The 22,985-nt window shown below is 36.8% G+C and overlaps 1 long non-coding RNA gene across 1 annotated transcript; it reads left to right on the top strand.

Annotated features, from left to right (window-relative positions):
- The first annotated feature begins 1,968 nt into the window (after positions 1-1,968).
- On the top strand, positions 1,969-21,082 carry LOC113963632. Its single transcript, XR_003532880.1, has 7 exons — positions 1,969-2,024; positions 7,430-7,470; positions 8,292-8,357; positions 14,118-14,169; positions 14,685-14,867; positions 19,517-19,681; positions 21,062-21,082. It is a non-coding gene; the product is annotated as an uncharacterized LOC113963632 (long non-coding RNA).
- The last annotated feature ends 1,903 nt before the right edge of the window (positions 21,083-22,985 follow it).

Consider the following 22,985-nt stretch of genomic DNA (forward strand, 5'->3'; position numbering starts at 1 on the left):
GACCAGTGGAAGGGGATGACTAAACAAAATCTATTAGGAAAGGAGGAACCTTCTTTAAAACTGCTGCTTTAAGGTCAGGAATCGAGGTTTAAAAGGAATATATATTCAAGCTTGAAACAGAGGCTTATGGACTAATGTTTATCCAAAGTTTCCTGATAGGAACAGCCAAATTCTTAATCCTTTTGCTCTGCAATGTTGTACTGAAGGAGAAGAAAATAGGTGTAAGGTGACGTTTTTAGCCTTGGATGAAACACTGTAGAACAGACACATGCTTAGCTGCTGCTGTTTTAAGTATCATCCTCCAGCTTCTTGCTGAACCCATAGAGGATGGTGGATATAAAAAATAGATATTTGTGCTACCTTTGAACTTTGGCAGGAAAAGAACATTTTGAATCATTCCTCTAATTCCCCATGAGCACCCTAGAATATCTCCATGCTGTTCTGCTCTTTATCTGCCATATGTGTGACCCCGGATGCCTGCCCCATGCTTCTGCTTATGTAAGTGACTCTATCCTACACACACACACACAGAGTCCTCCATTCAGATAAGTTTGCCAATGTGACTCCCTCTTTATTCAGAAAAAATCTCATTGAAGTCACAACTTATATAAGAAGCCAATACAAACTGGTAGTGAGATAATATCTTCCTATGAAACCAAGTTTCCAAAATCCTCAATGAAATGAAGATCAGTGTAGTACCTTGTGGATTCCTTCAGGCAGCTGTACACCAGAAAAAGACAGGAAAGTGTTGGTCTATAAGTAGGGTTTGTTCATCTAGCTTGATCTAGATCTGCTCCCACTGTTTGGCCCCAGAGCTTCACAGCTCTGGCAGCAAAATTGTCCTGCCAGGGATTTCTGAGGGACAAAATGCAAGAAGTAACAGAAACCTAAGCCTTGTCCTGTCAACGCTGGCCTGTGTTGAAACCCAAGATGTGAGATTACATTGCACCTACTGATGGCCTAATGCTCTCAGACTTTTAGTCAAAACCACTATTTCTCACTTGCCTATGTTTTAAATACGGGCTGTGTAGCATGGAGGATGGAGTAAGCCTACTGTACTCTGCCCTGTCAGTGGCTGCATGCCAGTCCCCTGTGTGTGATCCTCCTACTTGCTTGCTGTTATAACGGGTGCTATTTCTATTGAGATGCTTTCCCTCATTTCTGCTGAAAGGGTTTATCAGAGTTTCCTTCAAAGTGAATCACTCCTCTGTAACCTCATGAGGTTTTAAAAATATAATTTAAAGCTAGAGCCTAGGATCGTATTGCTGTCTCCATCTACTCCAAAGAAGCTGTCAATTAGAGACACCAGGTGGGAGCAAAGATCACTGAAACCAAAACTGAATCAAAACATGGATTTTTCTGCCTGCTGAGGAGTTGGTGAACATGTTTGCTGTTCTTCAGTTGGCACAAATGATTTAGTGTGAGGGGCAAACTATTGCACTCTTAGGAGGTGAGGAAGATTGTATATTATATTCCCATACAGTGCTATCCGAGAGAGTCACAGTGAAGGTCTGAGGGAAACAGGGAGTATCAACAGCTTTTCAGTTTTCTGAGTGGAACAGTTTAATGCCCAAGAGGGCTACCAGATGGCTTGGAGTTGGTCCCCAAACAAGATGTGACTTATACTGTCAACTGGTAGAACCAGTTCTTCTCCTAGAATCTCTATTTTCATTTCCAAGGTTGTTTAGCAACACCATTAGTTACAATAGAACACCCTCCATTTTGGTCACCTGTCACAGCTTCCTCTGGGACAGTGTAACTTCACAGCAGTGCTAAAATAGTGTCTTACACGCACACAAACACACACACACACACACACACAAACAACCCAACACAGTGTATTTTTTTCAGGTTTCCAAGACAATAAGGATAAAATCACAAAATATCCAGAGCTATGAGGCTTAACAATACCTTTTTAAAGATTTCCAAACTCTCTTCCCAACTCCTCTGTCCTAACAGGTGAGTTCTTCTTCTTCCATGGCTATATCTACTCTCTTTTTCTCATGTGTGTTGACTAAGACTAGGTAAAAATCCAGTGTGTATAGGTCTAATTCATCTAAATTACTCCTTTAGAAAGTACAATTCCTTTCTTATAGGCTGTAGCTTTTGGAAAAATAAATAAACTCTTTTAAGTCTAGATGGAGCATTGTTCATTGTTCAGTCATTGTTATCTTAACTCCATTGTTACTTGTAATTTTCTATTTTACAGCTTTCTTTTATTGCAAATGTAGGAAGACTGATGTCATTTACATAAAGTGAAATAAATTCATATTATTCTGATGCATGCAAGATATATTTAATATCTATATAAAAATAATGGAAATGTTTCCTAGATGTTGTCAATATGTTTGCTACAAATTTATTTTTCTGGGAAGATTACTGTTAGAGCTATATCATTAACAAGCAGCAAAGGCTTGTTACTTTTTCTGGATCTAAATTATTAGACTTAAGCAGCTCTTGGAAGAGGAAAAAGAAGATCAAGATACACAGCCCTCAATCAGGAAATATCAGGATCAACAGATATCAGTTACAGACAAGACAAAAGGGATGGCTCATGTAAAGCTTCAAGGAGAGAGAGTTCCACCACCCATTGTGGAATGTGTTCACTCTTGAGGAAGAATAAAATTTATTAGGCCCTTCTTATGCTGAGAAAGAGACAGGAATAACTACAGAAAACACTGCTAATGATGCACTGTTGTCACAATCAGAAGAACCCTAAATATGACGCATTCAGTAGGCTCCAGTGGCAAAATGGGAATTTCATTTTCATATGAACAGTAAAGAGTTTGTTAAGCAGTTACAGCTGTGAATAACTTTTAGTATTTGAATAGTTCCACTTTCTATATTCAGATGAATCATGTGAGTGATGTTACCCACAGGCGTATATAAAAGTATTGATCCTAAGGGCATGTCATGAATTATTCCACTAATGTATAAGTTAATCATTAGAAAGTAAGTTTCTTTCACTGATTTAAGTACGGGTTTTAAAACACAGCTTATGAGTGAACCCTAAAGGAAAAAATCCTCTAACTTTAAATCTAGATTGAAAAAAACCCCAAACAACAAAAACCCAAAATCAAAAAAAACAAAGAACCAAAGAAAAAGACACAGGGGAAAAAAACCCCTAAACCCAAAAAACAATGAAAAAAACTGATTACCTATTGGGTTTCCCCTTCCATTCCTTTCTTTACTGGAAAAAGTCTGCAAGTTCTGTGAAGAACCTGAAGATTGATGACACAACCCCAGAAAAGCTATAACTAGACTCACAGCTCTTTCCTTAGCAAAATGGAGAAGCCTGCCACAACATACATTATTTAGTATGGATGAAATGTTCTGGACATTACTTAGACTGATCTAATGTTCATCCAGAGTCACAATGTTGGAGAAGTAGTAATCATGAGCATTGGTGCATGGAGAACTCGTTTATCACTGCAGAACCACAAAAGAAAGAGCCCATTTGAATCTTATTTTCAAGTGTGCTTTGAAGCGCTAAGGTTAACAAATCCTTTAGTCACATACTGTACAGCCCTAATCGAAGCTCTTTCCACTTGGTCCTGCAAAGTATGTCTTTCTGAATGAACCCCCTACAGAAATAAAAGGGACAGTGTAACTCTGAAACTGCACTTCTGTTTGAAACTGATTTACCTGCTTTTGAGACAAGTAGTTCTATGACAACCACAAATGACACAGATGATTTTCTTGGTTGTTCAACATGTGTGTTTGATAGGTCTTTCTATATAGATGTTGTCACCCTTTTCCTTGATAGTATATATCTTTTGCTCAGTGACCACCGAGAGCAAACTTATTTTAAAAAATCAGTACAGGAGCACATTGACAGAAAGACAGCAGAGAAGGCATAGACCTACCTGAAATGATTTTCTGTTATTATTCACACACACTTTTACCTAAAACAAAATCCAAACCTCAAAAGATCTGTCAGTTTAATTTTTTTTAAACAATGTTCAATTTAATCTTTTTTATAAGCTTTGCTTCAGCCAGAACAAAGATAGTACTGCAAGAACTCTGTAATAAAACTTTAATATTTAAATTCCCTCCTCAGTTCTTTCAGATCAAGAAGGCTGACTAACATCTGAATGTTTGGGGTTGAAGTCACAGCAAACCTTATTCGTGCTCCAGACTTCATTCTGCTTTTAGTATGCTAAAAAGACATTTGGTGTCACTGATTTATTTGCTTCCCCTCTTCTCCTGTAACTGAGGATATTTAGCAAAGCAAATGTTTTAGAAGAAAAAAAAAAAAGAGGCTCTTAACTGTGCTTTGGTCAAATTTTGAATTTTGCATGTAATTAAAATTACTGGCCAAGTGTGTCAGCACTCCTTGCCTGGCATTATGTTACATACCTTGTGCCTGAAGATGACTTCATATTGGTTTTATATCAAATAAAATTTCACTTATTAGTCACCCAAAGATGCAACACCATGGTCTCTCTTTCCTTTTCTTCCATTCCTTTCTCCCACTTCAATTTTTTTTCTCCTTTCTACTTCATTACTATTTTTCTTCCTTTTAAAGACATTATTTAAAGTTTCTCATGTTATTCAGTGCTGATGAAATATGCATTTTTGGACTATTTATATACCTATTTATATACCTAGTAATCAGGTAGGTCAGGTGAAAAGGGTACAGTATTTAGTGGGAAACACTCAAGAGTGCGATTTGGGCATGATTGCGCATGTCTGTGTTCAGAAGCTTTTGGTCAGACTCTCCTTGTGAGTGAGACAATGTGTTGCTAACAAGCTAACAGGGTCTACAGAAACACTCAAGGTGAGGGCTGACTCATGTACTGATTTTGATATTGTGGCTGTGTTGTCTGGGGAATCAAAAAACCCACTTCCATTATAGTCCTGCAAACGTCACACTTCAGAGTTTCATGGAAAATAGGCTGTATGAACTTTTGCACCCTGAAATGGTATCACTTTACAAGTGGCAATATAATTAATGTTAATTGTGAGTGTTTGGGTTGTGCTCAGAAAACATAAAAATTTATATAGATGGTAAGTATCATTAAGTAGTTTTGGAAGCATTTGTTCTCCCTGGGGTTGTCTCTGACAATTAATTTCTTGGGGCATATTTTCAACAAGCATCTTTTACGACAGCTCACTCAAAGAGAAAACTGAATCTAAGCTTCAGAGCTAATAAATCCTCTAGAGAAACCTATACTGAAGAGGAGCTTTTTGTTTCTAGAAAAGCAAAAAAGGGTGTGTCTAGCCATGTCACTGACAGGACCATAATGCCAGCATCTCTAAACAAACAAATGTAAAAAGAAACATTTCGTGAATTATAATTCCACTTTCTTTTCAAGGCAGCAACATCCTCTGACAAAAAGAGGGTATTGCCAACCTGCATTTCAAGGCTGAACAACCATAATAACAATTTAAGCTGGAAGAGATCATTTAGTCTTCTCTCTTATGCATTACACACCATTAAGTTTCACAGAGTAGTAGCTGTCCCTTCACTGAGTCCAACAGCTTGAGTTTCACTGAAATTGTGTCTCCTGAAGAGAACAGGTGATAGCAGGGTACTCACAGTGCCCAGAGACCTGTGATGTCAGATGATTAAATGCATTATACTTGTGCATTCCTACCAAAGACAGGGATATACCAGTCTCTTCACAACTAAATAATGTTATCTGCATATGGGCTAAGTACAAAAGCTTCCACAGAAAAGCGGATTTAGTCCATACTCTTGAAGGTGTCCAGGAAGATCTCTAAAGAGGCATCTACTAACATTTGTCAGCTTAGCTATGTCCTAGCCTCCATGAATTGTCTAGGTTGGTGGAAGTATAGAGGAAACTAATAGCTTACATGTAGACATATATATTTAAAATCCTAAACCCCATAACAATCTGAAGAAAGTTCTCTGGGAATTCCATATTCTGTGTTGCAGAGAGAAATAAATGCAACTAATACACCTTTCACAGAACCATAGAATCACTGAGTTGGAAGGGACCCACAAGGATCACCAAGTCCAACCATTATCTCTGCACAGGACCATCCCCAAGAGTCACACCGTGTGCTTGGGAGTATCATCCAAACGCTTCTTGAACTCTGTCAGGCTTGGTGCTGTGACCACTTCCCTGGGGACCCTGTTCCAGTGTCCAGTCTCCCTCTGGGTGAAGAATGTTTTTCTAATATTCAACCTAAACCTCCCCGACACAACTTCAGACCATTCCCTTAGGTCCTTTAACTGGTCACCACAGAGAAGAAATCAGTGCGTGCCCCTCTTCTTCCCCTCACGAGGAAGTTTTAAACTGCGATGAGGTCTCCCCTCAGTTTCCATTTGTAGAGAAATACTTTCCTTATATCAAGTCTAGCAATCCTAGCAAACCTATGGATAGGAATATATCTGGCCAACTGACAAGTCCTTCCAGGCTTTTGTTCCTACCAGCATGAGATTTCCTTGTAGTTTGTGTTATAAGGGAAAGTAAAAAATGCACTGTCCTGATGGCAGTGCAAATCTTCCCAATCTATAAAAAAGGGAAAGAAGGAAGAGTTTCACAGGTGTCTGTTGAGAGGTGCCAAAGGTGAGAAGAGCGAAAACACAGCCATGTCATCAGAAAGCTCAGGCAGATTTTCTTGTGGAAATATTATTCAACACCAGCGTTTTGAAAGACTTAATTTTGAAACATTCCAGGCAATGTTGACTCTACTTACACCTATTAAGCCATTCAAGTACATAAGTATCTTCTCCACTAGGATACTGTGTCTTATTTCAAGGCTGAAACTAATATAATCTTCCTGCCAATATATCTTTTAATATCTCCATTAGTTAGATTGAAAAGCCCCTCACCAGCCCCAATATTGTTTATGTTTTTCTATAAACAGTGTTCAATTCTTTCTTATCTGCCTTTTTGATAAATTGAGTACGTTGAGCTGCTTGACTTCTCATTGTAGGAGATATTTTTCAACTACTATCTGACTGAAAGAATTGGCCTTTTTTTTCTTTTACTTGCTAAATTTATTTAATTTTCCTTTTTTTTCATATAATCAAATATTTTTTTAACCTTTTTTTAAAAGAACTGCAGTAAGTGTGTTAATGACATTTTCAGGATCTGGGTATTGGCAGCTAGCATTTGCACTTTTATATTTATTAAATTTATCTGTACATATGATAATAATGCATACTATGAAATAATACATGATGAATTGCTGCTGTGGCTACCACATCTGTATTTTTGTTGTGTAATAAAGCACATGCATCCTGTGTGTAAGAGGCTGGCAAACTCATCGTATAACTGTGCAGTGCTGCAGATTACGTGTGGAGTCTCTAGTAGTTCTGTGTGAAATACAAAATAGTCATTGCTTTCTACTGCGGAATAATTTCCATGTTTATTTTAAAGGATAAATAAAAAAATAAAAGTCAGTAAGTAGACTACAATGTATATTTAAAAATTTACCGTGTTTATACTTTCAGCATCAACAGCTAAGGTCCTGGAATTGTTTCAAACGATTCAGGTAATCAGAAAAGAAATTCAAGCTGAGATAATTTTTGTAAATATTTTGAAAACATTTTAAAACATTTATTTACTGTCATAGAAGACTCATAATATTTGTGTCTCCCCCCCAAAAATATCAATTAGTTCCCATTTCTATTAATTTTTTTTCATTATTTCTCAGATATAGAAATGATTGAGTACTTTAGACATTTGGGAAGTGTTATAGATGTGTCACTCTTGCAATTTATATATGAATTTCATGAACCCAATGAACTGAGTCCAAATAGGGTAATCTGCCTTTTAAGATGTCTAAAATAAATAGCTAGATCTATTTTCAGCAGGCTTTTCGTAGCGATAAAAAGTTATTGGCTTGGGTCTGGCCATTTTGTAGAATAACTAGATGGATATTTCCCTGTAATTTTGTATCTATGTAGAAATAGCGTAAGGTATAGCCAAATAAAAATTAAAGAAAAAGCATAGCAGGCAAATGAGCAGTAATTCAGCCATGAAGTTATTAACTGACTATATGATATAAACATCTATTAAAGCAAAAGAAGACAGATCACAGCTACATTCTCTTTCGCACTTCAAACAACTAAAAGCTCTTCAATGTAGAGAATAGGCTACTGGCTCAGGACTGGAACACAAGAAGAACTTTGTCCATCGGTTTGCTTCATAGTTGAGAAATTATAAAAGGTGCATTCTCAACTAGGTTGCAAATCAATCTTGATTAGACAACATCTGTAAAGTATCAATAAAAACCCCAAACCCAATATTGATCTCTAGCACTCTGGTCATGGTCCCATAAATTCTCATCTGGTTCTTACTTGCCTTTGCCAGGAGATCTAATCAAGTTGACATGGACAAGAGGGAGGCAGCTCAGCTCTAACACCTCTGCCAAACTTGGTGGGTTTAGGTAATCTTCCATTGCAATGAATTGGATAATCATTAATATGGTTCAGACAATACATATATGTGCCTATGAATAAAAGCAGTAAAGTAATTCTAAGAGTTTATAGGAAGTCTGTGTTTCAGGGTGACAGCAATTACTAATATAAAGCACTTTAGATTAAGCCTCAACTACCAGGTTTAGTACAAAGATGCTGTTTCCAGTGGTGAATATTTAAAGCCAGTGGTGGAAGCAAACATTTTTCCCTTTATATTTTTCTTATAAAGAACTAGAGTTTGCTCATTAGGATAATATGGAAAAAGAAAATAGCTTCATAAAATGCCCAAGGACACAGAGATACAAAATATGAAATCTCTCATATGAAGGTGAAATTTTACTTTTGCCATTTTTCTGAAGAAAAAGGAAAAACAAACACCTAAAAAACCCATATGCAAGATAAGAAATACACATGAAACTTAGAGGGAGGGTAAATTGGTCTGTTGTGCCATAGGATTTCATATCTGCTTTGCAGATGCCATGCCTTGAGATAAGCTAAACTCGGAGCTCAAGTATAAATTACACTATTGCAGAAGTATCACCCTTCAAGCCCTCATGTGCAGGACAGGACTGAATATTGTGTAGTCAGAAAAATAGAATATTGCTGAGCTCTTGCAAACAACAAGACTACATACAGCTTCATCGTGTAAAGCAATCACAAGGGAAAAATAAAAAAATAAATTCTGGCCTCAGCTCAACAGAAATTGATTCAAAAACCTGTCTCAGTGCAATAAACATAAGTCTTGTCTCCAGTTTTGAAGTAATTAACTAGTCAAAAGTAAAACAATCTTTATGGCAGAAATTTTTGAAGGTTTTAAGAAGTGTTCCAGGGTTCTGAGACTAATGGCAAAATGTGTCATCTGAGGTTGAACATTTGATGGGACCTGGTGAGATCAAAGAACCGGAAAGAAAAAACTACATTGAATACATAGGAATGAGCTCCAATTACAAGATGGACAGTCCTTAATCTTAACACAGCTTAAGCACAGCTGTAGACGGCATTGCTGCTCCTTACTTTAGGGGAAACACCACCAAGATGTCTTGAACCAGAGGCACAGTTGAGGTTCAACTCCACAGGCCTGACAACATGTGATGTGTCAGGATGAAGCCTATGGAAGTGTGACAAAGTGAGGTATTAATTAACTAATATCATGCTGCTGCTGGTCTCAACCTGCTTCTACCAACACTTGACTGAAGGCCTCAGCTTGCAGCTGCCTATGTCAGATTCTTAATTTCGGTTCCAAACAGTCATGTTATACACAATTATATCCTTTCATTAGGAGTGAGCTAGAAATTATGAAATTGAGCTCTTGGAAACTAATTTCTGAACTGAGTAAAGGCATTTCACTTGATATGTCTTTCGGTCTATTCTGACATCTATAAGCACCCAAAACGCAAGGATGCAGTTTCACATTCTGTTCTATCTAGTGCAGGTGTTGCTGAAAATGACAGCCCAATCTTCACAGCCTCCCTTCATGTAAATTTTCATTCCCTGAATCTGGAGAAAACTAAGTCCAAAATAAGACTAGGTCATTCAGCCATTTTTATTATCACCATGTAGAAAATAGAGGAAACGCCTGGCCCAAAAAAGAAAATGATTAGAGGAACAGGAAAAATCATCCTGGCTCAAGTTAGGGCAAACTAAATAGAGTGCAATACTGCAGCCTGACTATTCACCTGCTTCCTTAAAAAATGAGGAATTATGCAAGCTCATTCATATATACATCAGTAACGAAGCCATTTTTAGCCCAATGGCAATAAGTAGCTAGTACCTTAAGTGACAGTGCAGAATTTGTGCTGTCCAAGACAAACAAGCGGGCACAATCAAACACTGGATGTGAATGAATTGCCTCATTATATTTTTTCCCCCTCTGTGTATTGAGAGAAGCTTCCTCTCCTGTCTAAAGGAGTTGCATAGGGAGAATTTTGAGGTGTTGTTTTCTTACCAGTTGAATTCTTGATGCTGTCCTAATCAGGGAAATTATGTGGATCATCAGATCTTGTCATGTTGAACCTAAATTTGCCATAACGATGTTGGTTGAAGTGTCACATTTGTACTTTGATGTTCAGGTCCTTTTGTTTATTGGAACCCATTCCATAGTTCACAGGGATTTTGTATCAATATCCATTGCAGCTGGAAAGAGGTGTGAGGTTAATTCCACGTTTGTGTTTCAGGGTAATAACATATATCTCAGTATAGTAAATACTGATGTCTGCAGGCTCAAAGGATCTACAGTGTTTCTGTTGCCATATTGCTCTTCATAAGCAGAAAGACCAAAGACCTCACCAAAAGTTAAGATGACTTTAAAAAGAAAGTAATTTAGCAATATTTCTAATACAGAAATCTTTAATACAGGACCTCAAAATAAAACTGGTCTAGCTGAAAATGATAAATAACATTGTGCCGAATATTGCAACATTATTCTTTTCTTTTTCTTTCAGAAAAGCAATTATCTGTAGAAGCTGGCTGACATTAGACCACCTGATTATATTCATTTTATAATATGTGAGAAATTTACATAGTTGGAACGTTGCACATAGAACTCAATATTGTGTAATCTTGAAATGCCAACTTTTTCAAGCCATGTAGTCACTCTGTATGGAAGGGTAGGTGATATTTCTGCTCTAGTAACCTTCCCAAGACTCAGCAAATAGACTCAGCAGGGGTTAACCTGCAGGATGTCCAGAACTGAGCAGAATTTCTACTCATCTGTAGTGATAAAAAGTCAGCAGAATTTTCCCCTTTTCATATGTAAGGGAGAGTGTGAAGTCTTCAAAAAAATGCATAAGGACAGAAGGAGCTGGAGTGCAACAGACCTTGTCATAATTTGTCCTCCTGTGCTGCATGAATATAATGCTGAGTGACTGGCAGATATTTTAAGATCCACTTCTTCATTTTTTTTTTTTATTAGAAGAAATTGTACATGGCCTTCCTTGGTATACAGCCCTTGATTTCTATCTGCTTAGGAACTCTGGATAAGAGAAAAATTTCTTTTTAATAAAGTCTTTAAGGATACCTCACTTGTAAGTGACCGAACAGTAACCTCTATTCTAAAGTTGTCTTATAAGCACATTTTCATTTCTTTTATTTTGCTAAAGTTTCTTGCAGCTTAAAGTTTCTGAGATTTCTGTCTAACTTAAAATGATAGGTGACATGTATATCTGTATACACATACACGGGTGGAAAACTTATACTGCTTACGGAGAAATTTAATTCTCAACCTAAATGATGAATACAGAATTCCAATCCAGAACGCTGGAGAGAACATGCATTTGTAAGTAACCATCCTTATCCCAGTTAGTTGTAATCAGGTCTACTATGAAGCTTTGCCTATGCTATTCTTTTAGATTATCATTATACTTACTGCTTGTGATATAGCTGCATTCCAGATTGGGACTCTCTAACCACAAATGCAGAGACAGTCACAATTCCTGTTCTCCAAATACACTTGGTTAGACATAGAAAATTACACACTGGCAGTGCAAAATAAAAAATATATTCACTAGCATATTCTAGCAAGTTTCTTCCTTCTCTGTAATTTCTATTTGCTAATCTCAAAAGGCTCATAAATGGTTATGAGCCAGAAAACTTACTCCAGGTGTAGATTATTTGTTTGTTAGCACTTTTCACTTACTTGTTTTTTTTTTTTAATAAAGTCTACCAACAAGAAAAGAAAAACTATGACATCTGCTCATGATGGCAATTCATACGTTATCATTTTCTGAAGAAATTGATTTATGAACCAGTGTTTTTCTAGGTCAAAAGAGGTTTGTCCAAGTATTTGTTGAATACTTATAAGCAATGAATATATTTGCAGAATTCAGGGTTGCCTCTTGAATCATTTGTAAGCAAAATAAAAAAAATAAACTGGCTAAATTCACAATGAATATTATTTGCAATGAATAATTCAACCAGTACTAATTATTTAACACCTGTAGAGGAAAGACAGAGAAATAGATATGTTAATATAGTGATGCCTCTTTTCTGCCTAACTATCAGATATTGATGTAGAGAAGGGCAAATGTCTGTCACAAAGCACACTTGCTGGCAGATGTGTTATCAGCAAGGGAAGAGAATTTAATTTGTCAAAATTATCCATCTATCTGTCTCTCTGCACATTTATACAGGAAATCTCACATATGATTTCTATATATTTAATAAACCTATTGTATGTGAAATTTTTAGCATTGCTTGACAACTTCGAAATGCAGGTGTTGACTGTGACATGCAGGACACATACGTAAGAGCCAGATGCAGACATATTTTATGTACATTCTAGGACAGGAGATTAAGGGCCACATTTCTTCTGAAATGGCAAAACCTCAGTTTTTTCACATGTAATTAGGTAGATGCACAAGACAAATCCTTATTTGCTTCAGTCACCATATTTCAGGTATCCAATATGTGTTTCCATGTAGAACTATTATGCTTGTGTTGTTTTAAATATGGGGCTTTATATTACAATTAGAAGAAGAATATGAAAGACAAAGATTCCAATGATCTTGTGAAATAATAATAATTATTTTTAACATTTCTGTTCTTTTACATTGCCTTTATACAATATATGTGTTTATTACACGACAACACATGCACATATTCTACCTTATACACCTTAGTTTCTTCTGGGGTATAATACTGGATTTTGTAGAATGAGATAAGGTGTCAATGGTTTTTTTGAAAATGACTCAATATGTTGTGATAGACAATCAGTGGACCACACACTGTTCCCATTATAGTTGGCATATGTATGGATTGTTCCCTGATGTTTCTCAACATTTTGCATTCACACAGAATTCTGCCATGCATTTTCACTAAAGCAGCATACAAAGACTAGTATGTTTTTATTCTCTTTTGTTAGGAAAAGAATTTTGATTTGATGATGTTACTCAAAAATAAGAGTTCTGCCCTTGGCACCCTGTTTTGAGAAGTTCCAGAGAGAGAGAGAGACTAAGCTTACATACAATGAGAATTGACCATTTACATTGCAATAAATATATAATCTACACAGTAAGGGGGAGCACAGGTCTTTGCTTTGGACATCCCAGTAATTCATGTGCTGTGAGTCTCTCAGGTAGACCAACATACTGGGCTTTTGTCCCTTTTCTTCTAAGCAGTTGGGAGCTGCAGTACAGCATTAGGATGCACTATGATAGGATTTTCTAAACCAAATAAGGATTCCTTTAAATGACAGTGTGTAGCTGAAAAACCTAACCAGATTTGGAAGACCTCTTTTTTCTTTTTTTTTTTTTTAACTGGAACATGAGATTTTGGAAACGGATGTGTGGAATTGAGAAATTGATTGCAAGAGGGGGGAGACAGGGGGAATCTGGATGTTATGAGGAATTATCAGAAAAATATAGAAATGAATTATCAATTACCAGGTAGTTCTGCAAGATTGTACTCCCACAGTTCCATTACCAGAAAATTAGGTATAAACTATAACTGAGCAAGCTTAATCTGTTCTCACATAACTTTCAGTTTGTTTGCTGTTTTTCCTCTCTCAGATCTGAATCATTGAGAAGAAAAATTGGCCCAGGCTCTCTGTGAACACAGGTTGAGTTAGTCAGTGATCCTGTGATGGTTTTTGCCAGTCCTTAGCAACTTCTGAGTATCACTAAATAAAACTGGATGGCTATGATTCCAAAGGGAAGACATAATGCTTGATGACTGCTGAAAAGTAGAACATATCAGTCATGTCCCTACTATGTTTGTTTTCCAGATAGAAATTCCTTGGAAAATAGTATTGAAGAATGCTTATCCAGGACATGAAGGTCTGAAATTTTACATTTTTGAAGCTAAGGAGACAGGATCCATCATGTCATTCATGTCCATCATAGCATTCTATGTTGCAGCTCCATTGTGCCAATAACCTGCATGCATGGAGGAGGTTCTGGCCCTGCACGTTTTATTTTGATTCTTTCTTTTTCTTTTCCTTATTCTGTTGCCACTATTTTAGCATGCACCATGGTTGTTTCTTGTTTCAGTGCAGAGCTGAACTTTCTCAGATGCAGGATGAGTCCTGAGAAATGAAGCTCTCACAGTATTGCTATACTTATTTGAGAGCAAGGACAACCTCATGGCTATTTTGTCTTTGGAACTGTCTGTAAATGCAGCAACAATGAAAGTTGTGAAACAAAACTGAAAAAGATATGCACTTCCTTATGCTGAGTGCTTTGCTTGCTGCTCCAGGTGACTTAGCATAGACAAGGGTAAATGGCTTAAGAAAACCCTTGATATAAAAGAGATTTACAAGGAACTCTATCTTTTCTGTTTTTATTTTTCTCAGACATATCATATCTGTGGACCATCAGGGAAGCTTTCCCATGACTTCAGATTTCAAAGCTACAGGTGGTCTGCAAGCATGGCACTTCAAAGTGTGTTTTGATTAAATCAAGCAATGTTTTCGTAATATGGATCCCAGATCTTTGAACTTTTTTCAGATCAATTCAGCCAACAAAGATTCAATTAGGTGAGATCAGAAGACCCGCTTCCATCCTTTGTTTTCATCTGTTGTTCAGCCCTATCTTTTCAAATAGCTTTAATACAAAACCAAGGCAAATAATTTATTTTAATGAGGACCACAATCATAATGACGGTAGTGGTGACGATGGTCCTTGTACTAACAGTAATAAAACACATTTACAGCTGGAAGTACTGGTTGCTTAAAAAAAAACAACAAAACCCCCAAACCAACTCATATAGCCTAAGTAGTATTTTAACTGAATTAGCACATGTTGGCACAAGCTGGGTCTGTATCCGCTACTGAAGCTTACTTAACTGTATGTATCTCGTGGGTTGTGTTTTTTTTTCCCTTCAGTGAAAGAAAAACTGATCCTAACAGTTTTAAAGTTGTTAATTCAAACCATATGTCATAAAGCCAGTCTCCATATGGTGCAACACCACCTTATATTTACAGGGTGCTGCTTTTCCAAACATTATTCTAAAAGCTTTATTTGCCCCAAATGTAATAGGTGGTACTGAGCTCCTGAATAGAGCTTTTAAAATACCTCAAGTGTCTAAATCTCATGCTGTTATAGCAAAAACATTCTGATTATTAAAAGGTAATTACAGCCCATTTTTTGGCAGAAATGTGCTAATCAAGGCCTTGGCTGAGAGTGCACGCTTAAGAGAAGAAAAGCATGCTGTCAATCCTCCATCTCCACACATGGCAACAAAAGATAGGTGTAGAAAAAAAATCCATCACCTAGTAGAAAGACTTTCTTCTGTGGTTCATTGTTCAAAACTATGCCTGAGTTACAGAGAAGATGTAGCCTCTGCTCCTTCTGTCCTCAAGAAAGGTAAAAAAAAAGATCTGGATTTCTGAATCAAAATTAAAATGGAAAGTATGAAGAAGGTTAGAGAGATGTTGAGTTTCATGATTTTGGTTTGCTTCTGTATACTTCTAAAAGAAAATTATGTGGAAATGTCTTTGAAATGTCTGTCTTTACTATGGAAAAAAGCTGAAGAGTAGCAAAGGTTGCTTTTTGGTGTCTTTGAGGTCTGTAGAACTTTAGTCTGCTTATTTGATTTCACCCTTCTTTCTGATGCACCAGAAACTACCGACATTCTTATCCACCTTTCTTAGTACCAACCAACTCTCTACACTGCCAAGCTCTAGGGAAGAGGTAAATGGAAATAGATGTGCATTCCTCATTAAGCTTTCTTTGGGAGAACAAGGGGGACCTTAGGCAGGCTTACCTGATAATCTGAAAATAGAGCTCTAGGCAGATGGCACATGATTATATAAACTTAATTGCTTGATCTATGTAGGGAAGAGTTGCTATGTTGAAACATATGCTACCCATAACTTGTTCTAGATCTGCTCTTTGCATCCAGTGGCAAAAATTACTCTGTTTTGCTGAGTCTAAAAGAGGAATGGTGTACAATTTCCATTTCTTTCCAACTTACTCAGTAGATGCTCTATCCAGACTCTGTATAAACTGTAAGACACTATGCGGGAAAACATTACCGAGTGTGTTACATGCATCAGTCTGAAAGGAACCCTGCAGCCAGAGGGAGGATGGTAGATTGAAACCATTATCACTCACCATTTCTCATATGTGTAAGCCTGACTCGCAATCAGTCTCTCATCTTTTTCTTCTCTTTTTGTGCCATATGATTAAAGTGAGACTTCCTTGCTCCTACTTGGAAGGTTCTTGGCTGTATAATTTTAAAGGCCATACAAGTATATAATTTTCTGAAGAAGGACCCACAAACCACAAACAAGCCTTAAACTATTGACACATGTGAAATCAAATTCTCTGATCATTTATACCACAGTAACTAAATCTACCATAGTGAATCTAGAATAGCTCCAAACCATTTTATGATTGGCATCAAGGGAGTTACTTCTGGCTTCTCACTGGTGAAGCTGGAGGCAAAATTTGACCATAGAGAGAAACATTATTATTTAGCTCATTAATCACCAAGGAAACTTGCTAGCTGAACAATCCTACCGGTTTTCATTATTTCCTTTATAATCTTATTAGAAACAGAATTCCAAATTGCATGCAGAGAATTCAGTGGAAAGAAAACAGGCAGTATTTAGCAAGCACTTCAACCTATTTCCAATCTAATAAGTTAATAGCAACATTCTTACAGAAACCCATGCAAATAAAAGCAGAATACAATAGCATTCTGAAATGAAAAAGAGAAAGAGAAGCACATAAATGAATGAAATAGTTCTATGTATAATGCCACTGGTTAAAAAAATGCTTATTATCTGCAACAGACTCCAACTTAGATTAAGCTACCAACCAATTAACCTGTTCAGAGTACACAATGCTTTCTTGATACAATAGTCATGAATGGATCAGCTTAAGAATGATGGATTGTCTATCATTTGAATATGTACTGAAGAGAATGAACTCAAATACAGAAACTAAACTCAAGATATAAACAAAATATAGTGTTAACGTGCCTACTTGTTCAAAAGGAAACCAAAGTGCTCACCACATGATGTAGTGCCAGATACTTGAAGATGACCTCTAATGAAGACCAAGGAATAGGAATATGTTGTGATTTATGATGGTAGATTAGCTAGGTGATTATTTCAGTCAGGGAAGGTGTCCTTTCTGATAAGAGCTCTGTGAACTTTCTCCTTGTGCTGTATGCATCTTGCATGTAAGTTTTGGTAATTTTGTTAGCAGTGGAATTAAGAGGTGTGATACTTATGCCACTACCGATAGAGAGCAAATCAGCATAGTAATGTCCTACAGACTGCTCTTATTTTTTTGAAATTCCTGCCTCAGACTTTTGCAGATTTTTTATATTTTTTTTCTAGTCCTCCACTATGTTCAAAGACCTATAGAGCTTACTAAGCTATCAGGAAAATAACTCCATTCTAAATCCTGATAGCTTTTTCATTGGATTTTTTAAAGAAATGGTTATTTCTTTACATCCTGCTCAGACTTTACACCATATCAGTTCTCTGCATAAGCAAGCTTTTGTCCTTGAGAACAGATGGTAAAAGTGCCCAAACCAGGCAAAAACGATCCTGGACTTCAGACCACAGAAGTGCAACATGAGATGGCTGTGGTGACTTGCTGTCTTTACCACAGACTTCCGTTGCGCAGTTCAGCAAGTCACTTGATTTTTCAGGGCCTTGGCTGCTCATTGATGACAGGAACACTAAGTCATTTATCACACACTTTGCTTATCTTCTCTATATAGTTGAAAGTGCCACAGGATAGTAGGATAGTAGCTGAGTCTGCAGAGTGTGTGTTACGATGGAGGCTCAACTTTCACTGGAGCCAGTAGAAGTGACTGGAATGCAGACGGTAACAGCAGCTATAGAAATAATAAATGGGGGGGGGAGGGAGGGAAGAAGAAAGGATTATTGGCATGATTTACACATGGACTGTTTATTCCTAACTGCTACATATCCCATATGCCTTTTGCTTTATCACAGCATGATATTTCCTGAGACCTACATCATTCAATCATGGTTTTACTTTGAGTTGAGGTATCTGATTGGTAGTATGCCAGAAAAAAACCATTATCTTGCCAAATCATTGGTATGAGGAAAGGGAGGCCATTTCCCTATCTCCCATTCAAGAACCCAAGCTTTTAGGTCTGTGGGTGAAGAGAGATGCATTTGTTTAGGTTACTTATTATAGCTATTTAAAACTCTGGAAAGTTTAATGGTGTACCACAACTTTTAACTGTTGTATTTGCCATTTTGGCTGTATAAATTATATCCTTTATGAAAACCAACTGTGATGCTTTACAGGGTAGTTATTACAGAGAAATATGCAACTAGGAGGAGGTGGTTTTGTCTCTCAATTTGTCAAATGAGAAACTGGGGATAAGAAAGCCTACGGCATGTTATCAATAGATTCGAGTAGCATAACTACAGTTTCCTCAATAAGCAGAATTTACCAAACTGCTCCATGTAACACATCAGTCCACTGTGCTTAACTCTTAATAGTTAGCTCTCCCTACCTGAGCAGCACTGCTCTCCCTGTGCCTCTGGACTCAGAGTCCCTGGCAGGGACAGAGAACCTCAAGAGTGTCCTCTTCCACGTGCCTGGACAGCTGGCTCGCAACACTGCTCTTTGCAGTCTCACAAGACTCCTGAGCAGCTTGGGTTTTCAACTCTGTGAGACACAGAAGGACTCAAGGATTTGAGCTGTGGCTTCCTCGGTCAATTCAGCTCTTGCTGGAAAATTGATAAATTATCTTTTAATAAGCTGAGTAATTTAGGTTACATTAGGTTAACTGTCCATCAGCATTTATTTCATAACGTAAATTACTTATATTGAACTGATACAGAGGTTTTAGCATTTGATAAATAATTAATAATAGAACAGAAATAAAACAGAGAGATTGCAGAACACTTTTCTGTTTCACAATTTCAACTAACTGCCTATTTTTTTAAATACAAATCCTCTGAAGTTGCAGTTATGATTATTAATGATGGGGATAATAAAACATTAATCAAATCTTTACAACTTTAAATAAGAAATTGTGTCTCATTAAAGTACATAACAAACTTAAATGGAATCTTACTTGCATGGCTTTTCTCTTATTTCTTCTTTAATTTTAATCATATTTGTCTTTTAGGAATTTAAAATTTCATTATATATAAATGAATACACTTACATATCCTTGTTTCAGTTTCAGCTTTAGTTTAAGAGATGATTGTTCTGATGTGAGATTTTCTAAAATGACAAAAGGAACAGACTGATGTGATAAATGCTACAATGACCTGTACAGCTGCATTCCACTTTACCAATACAGAAATCATTCTACATAGTCCATCAAGTAAAAATATGGCTTTATGTAAGGATAAATAAAGCATTTGTTTATTCATTTTTTAAATAACATGATTTTTAAATAATCAAGATAAAAAGGTCACATATTTATTAATATGTAGCACACTTCTCATTACTCTGGTAAAATTATGCAACTGTTGCCTTTCAGCTGCCAGTTCTTTGCATTCACTTAATGTGCTCCTATATCCTTGTGTGTGTCAAATGTTGCTATGCTTTTTGTTTTATTCAAACTGAATATATTAACCTCTTCAGGGCTTACTAGAAGGCAATGTTTTTCCTCCAGAATCTAGAAGGAAGAAGAATCTAAAAGGAAAAAACCCAAAACAACACCCCAAATTTGCATGGCCACCTCAGAAGCTTCTTTTTAAACTCACTTTCTAAGTGGTAAATTTCACTTTCGAGTCCTGATATTTTTTATCTTAAAAATGCTTAAAGGCTCATTAAAAGTTTATGTTTGAGTCATTATTACTCATTCAGAGACCAGCTTCTCTCTCAAGAGACTATACATTTCTGACAAGGGATATACATGCAAACATGGCCTTCCCTGACAACATTTTGGGTAACCTCAACAAGCTAATGATTATTATATTTTGCTTTTAGCTTATTTCCAGAAAAGAAGTTTATATTTCAGTGAGGAACACATCTCAGCACTTGGCACCTCTGGTTTGGCGTTATTCTAAACCCCAGGAAAAGGCTTACAGAGGGACAGGACAATTGGAAAGAGGTGATGTTTTTGTTTCTTGAGTTACAATCTGTGCAGGGATGCACAGGGATGTAAATGTGCTAAATGGATGCTTTTAGACACACTGATATTAATGGACTTGTAGAAAAGGATGCTGAAGGTGAAGCATATCATTCAGGTAGAGCAATTCAGTACTCTAATTCAGAGTAAATCATTGAAGTGACAAATTGCGTAATTTTCCATAACAAAATTTGAAATAAGACAACAGCATTTGGGTTTGCTGTGATTCAACTGCAAAATGTTTGTTAAAAAAGTTTTTTTGATCAACCATCTTAAAAAACACAGGCCTTGTAAACAGTTGATAATGATACAAATTAAGGAGGCTAATAACCTAATTCACACTGGAGCTAATATTGTCAGAGACATATTAAAACTTTCTGGACTCATGTTGAATATTGCCAAGGTCATGGAAAGATTATATATTTCCACAGTTCTGGCAGTTGTCTATAAGTTGTTGACTATACAAGTAATTATTTTTGACTGGGTTTACAGGGACAGTTGAACATTTCTTGAATGCATCTCTCCTCTCCTGATCTTTGCCATCTTGTTTAAATATGATTAGTGTTACTGCAGTTTAAATATAAGATATTAAACTGGAATAGCTGAGAATATATGGTTAAGAGGTTCTCATATCTTTGGGTTTAGATGAGAAGAATCTGAAAATCCTCTTTAACTCTAAAGTGACATGCTACAGAATTTAACACCTTGATTCTGTACTAGGTCCAATATTTGGCATCTGCTGAAAAATTGTCACACCAAGCTGCAAGCAGTCTAAGAGTCTCTTGGAGAACATTGAGGATAACCTAATCCTGAAAAGCCCAACCAGATGAGATGTTTTGCTGGAGCTGTTGCTCACCAACTCAGAGGAACTTAAAAGAGAGATCCATATTCATGGTAGCTGGAGCTGCAGTGATCATGCCCTGGTGAAAAAAATATGATCTCAAGGGATACAGGCCAGGCAAAAAGTAAAGTCAAGATCTTAAAATTTCAAGGAGCAAACTTTCAGTTCTTTAAGGAAGTAGTAGCTTGTAGCCCTCAGGAAATTGCCCTCAGGAATGAAGAAGCAGAAGACAGTTTTATTTTTCTTAGAGTAAAAGAGCTCCCACTTCCCATTTGCAGGAAATCAGGCAGCGAACACAAGACATCGACATGCCTGAGTAAGGTCCTCCTGGTCAAACTGAAACACAAGGAAAATGTATATACAATGGAAGCAGGAACACGTGTCTTGGGAAGAATTTGTCAAGCTTTTTGCTGAATAATAACAAGGGCTTCCAAAATTATCTTAATCAGAAAAGGAGAGCAAGAGAAATTCTACCCCATTAATAAATGAGACAGGAAATCATGTGGCAATTGACATGGAGAAGGCTGGCAACTTTCTTCCCCGGTTTTCACTGGCAATTGCACTTCCCATATCTCTCATGTCCCTGAATCTCAAGGCAAGGACTAGGGGAACGAAATCCCACGTCATAGGGAAAGATCAGACTCGTGACTATCTGAGACACCTGACCATACAAAGTCCATGGGATCCACTGAGAGGCAGTCCAGGGTCCTAAAGAAATTGGCATAGGTAGTCACTAAGCTATTTTCCAAAATATTTGAAAGTCATGACAGTCAGGTGAACTACCCAGTGACTGGATAAACGGAAACATCACATCTATTTAAAAGAGGGTGAAAAGGAGAACCCTGAGAATTACCCACAAGTCAACCTCACCTCTGTGCCTGGTAAAATTATGGAATGGATCATCCTGGAAACTATGGAAACTCTTTAATATTCTTTAATTCTTTCTATTAAATTCTTTAATGTCAGGTAGGTGAGCCACTAGAACAGGTTGGCCAGAGAGGTTGTGAATACCCCATCCCTAGAACTGTTTAAGGACAGGTTGGGTGGGGCTTTGAGCAACCTGGTACAGCAAAATCCACCACATCCATTGTAACTTGTTCAATTGATAAATTAATCTAATTTTTAAAGAATTTTGCCTTACCCACAGGAACTCAGGGAAATTCAAATTCCAGTGCCTAGAGGTTCTCTTTCCTTTTTAAGACAGCTCTTCAATAAATGTGGAGATTTATTTCCAGCACTTGGCAAGAGTTCTCCAGACATTGATCTTGATGCATGTTTAAATACACAAAAGAAAGTATGGGTTTAATAGGTGTCTTTCTTTTTCAGGAGGCAGATTACAAGCATAGTTGTACAGGGAGTGGAACCTGGTTAAGCAACAGCAAGCAACAATTTCTGATGATATAGATAACCATGATTTTCTCTGTAAATATGAAGTTACCTATTTCGGTACTTGAACAGTCACAAACTGTGCACTGTAATGGACCAGACTGTGCAGGTAGACAGTACCAATACCTGGCTGATGTACTTTTTTGATGGAAAACTATTTTTTAAATGCAATAGATATTAGGTAAAAGCAATCTTTAAAACATTATAACAAATGGAAATAATTAATCCTCAATAAAAACAAAAATAGATTTAGTCTCAATTATTAATAATAAATATGTTAATTATAAGGAACAAAACTTTTCAGATTATACCAATATAAAATGAATTCAAATTTGCCAGCAG

This window comes from Neopelma chrysocephalum, unplaced genomic scaffold (assembly GCF_003984885.1).
Source record: "Neopelma chrysocephalum unplaced genomic scaffold, ASM398488v2 Primary Assembly neopelma1_25, whole genome shotgun sequence".
In the NCBI taxonomy this organism is placed as follows: Eukaryota; Metazoa; Chordata; class Aves; order Passeriformes; family Pipridae; genus Neopelma; species Neopelma chrysocephalum.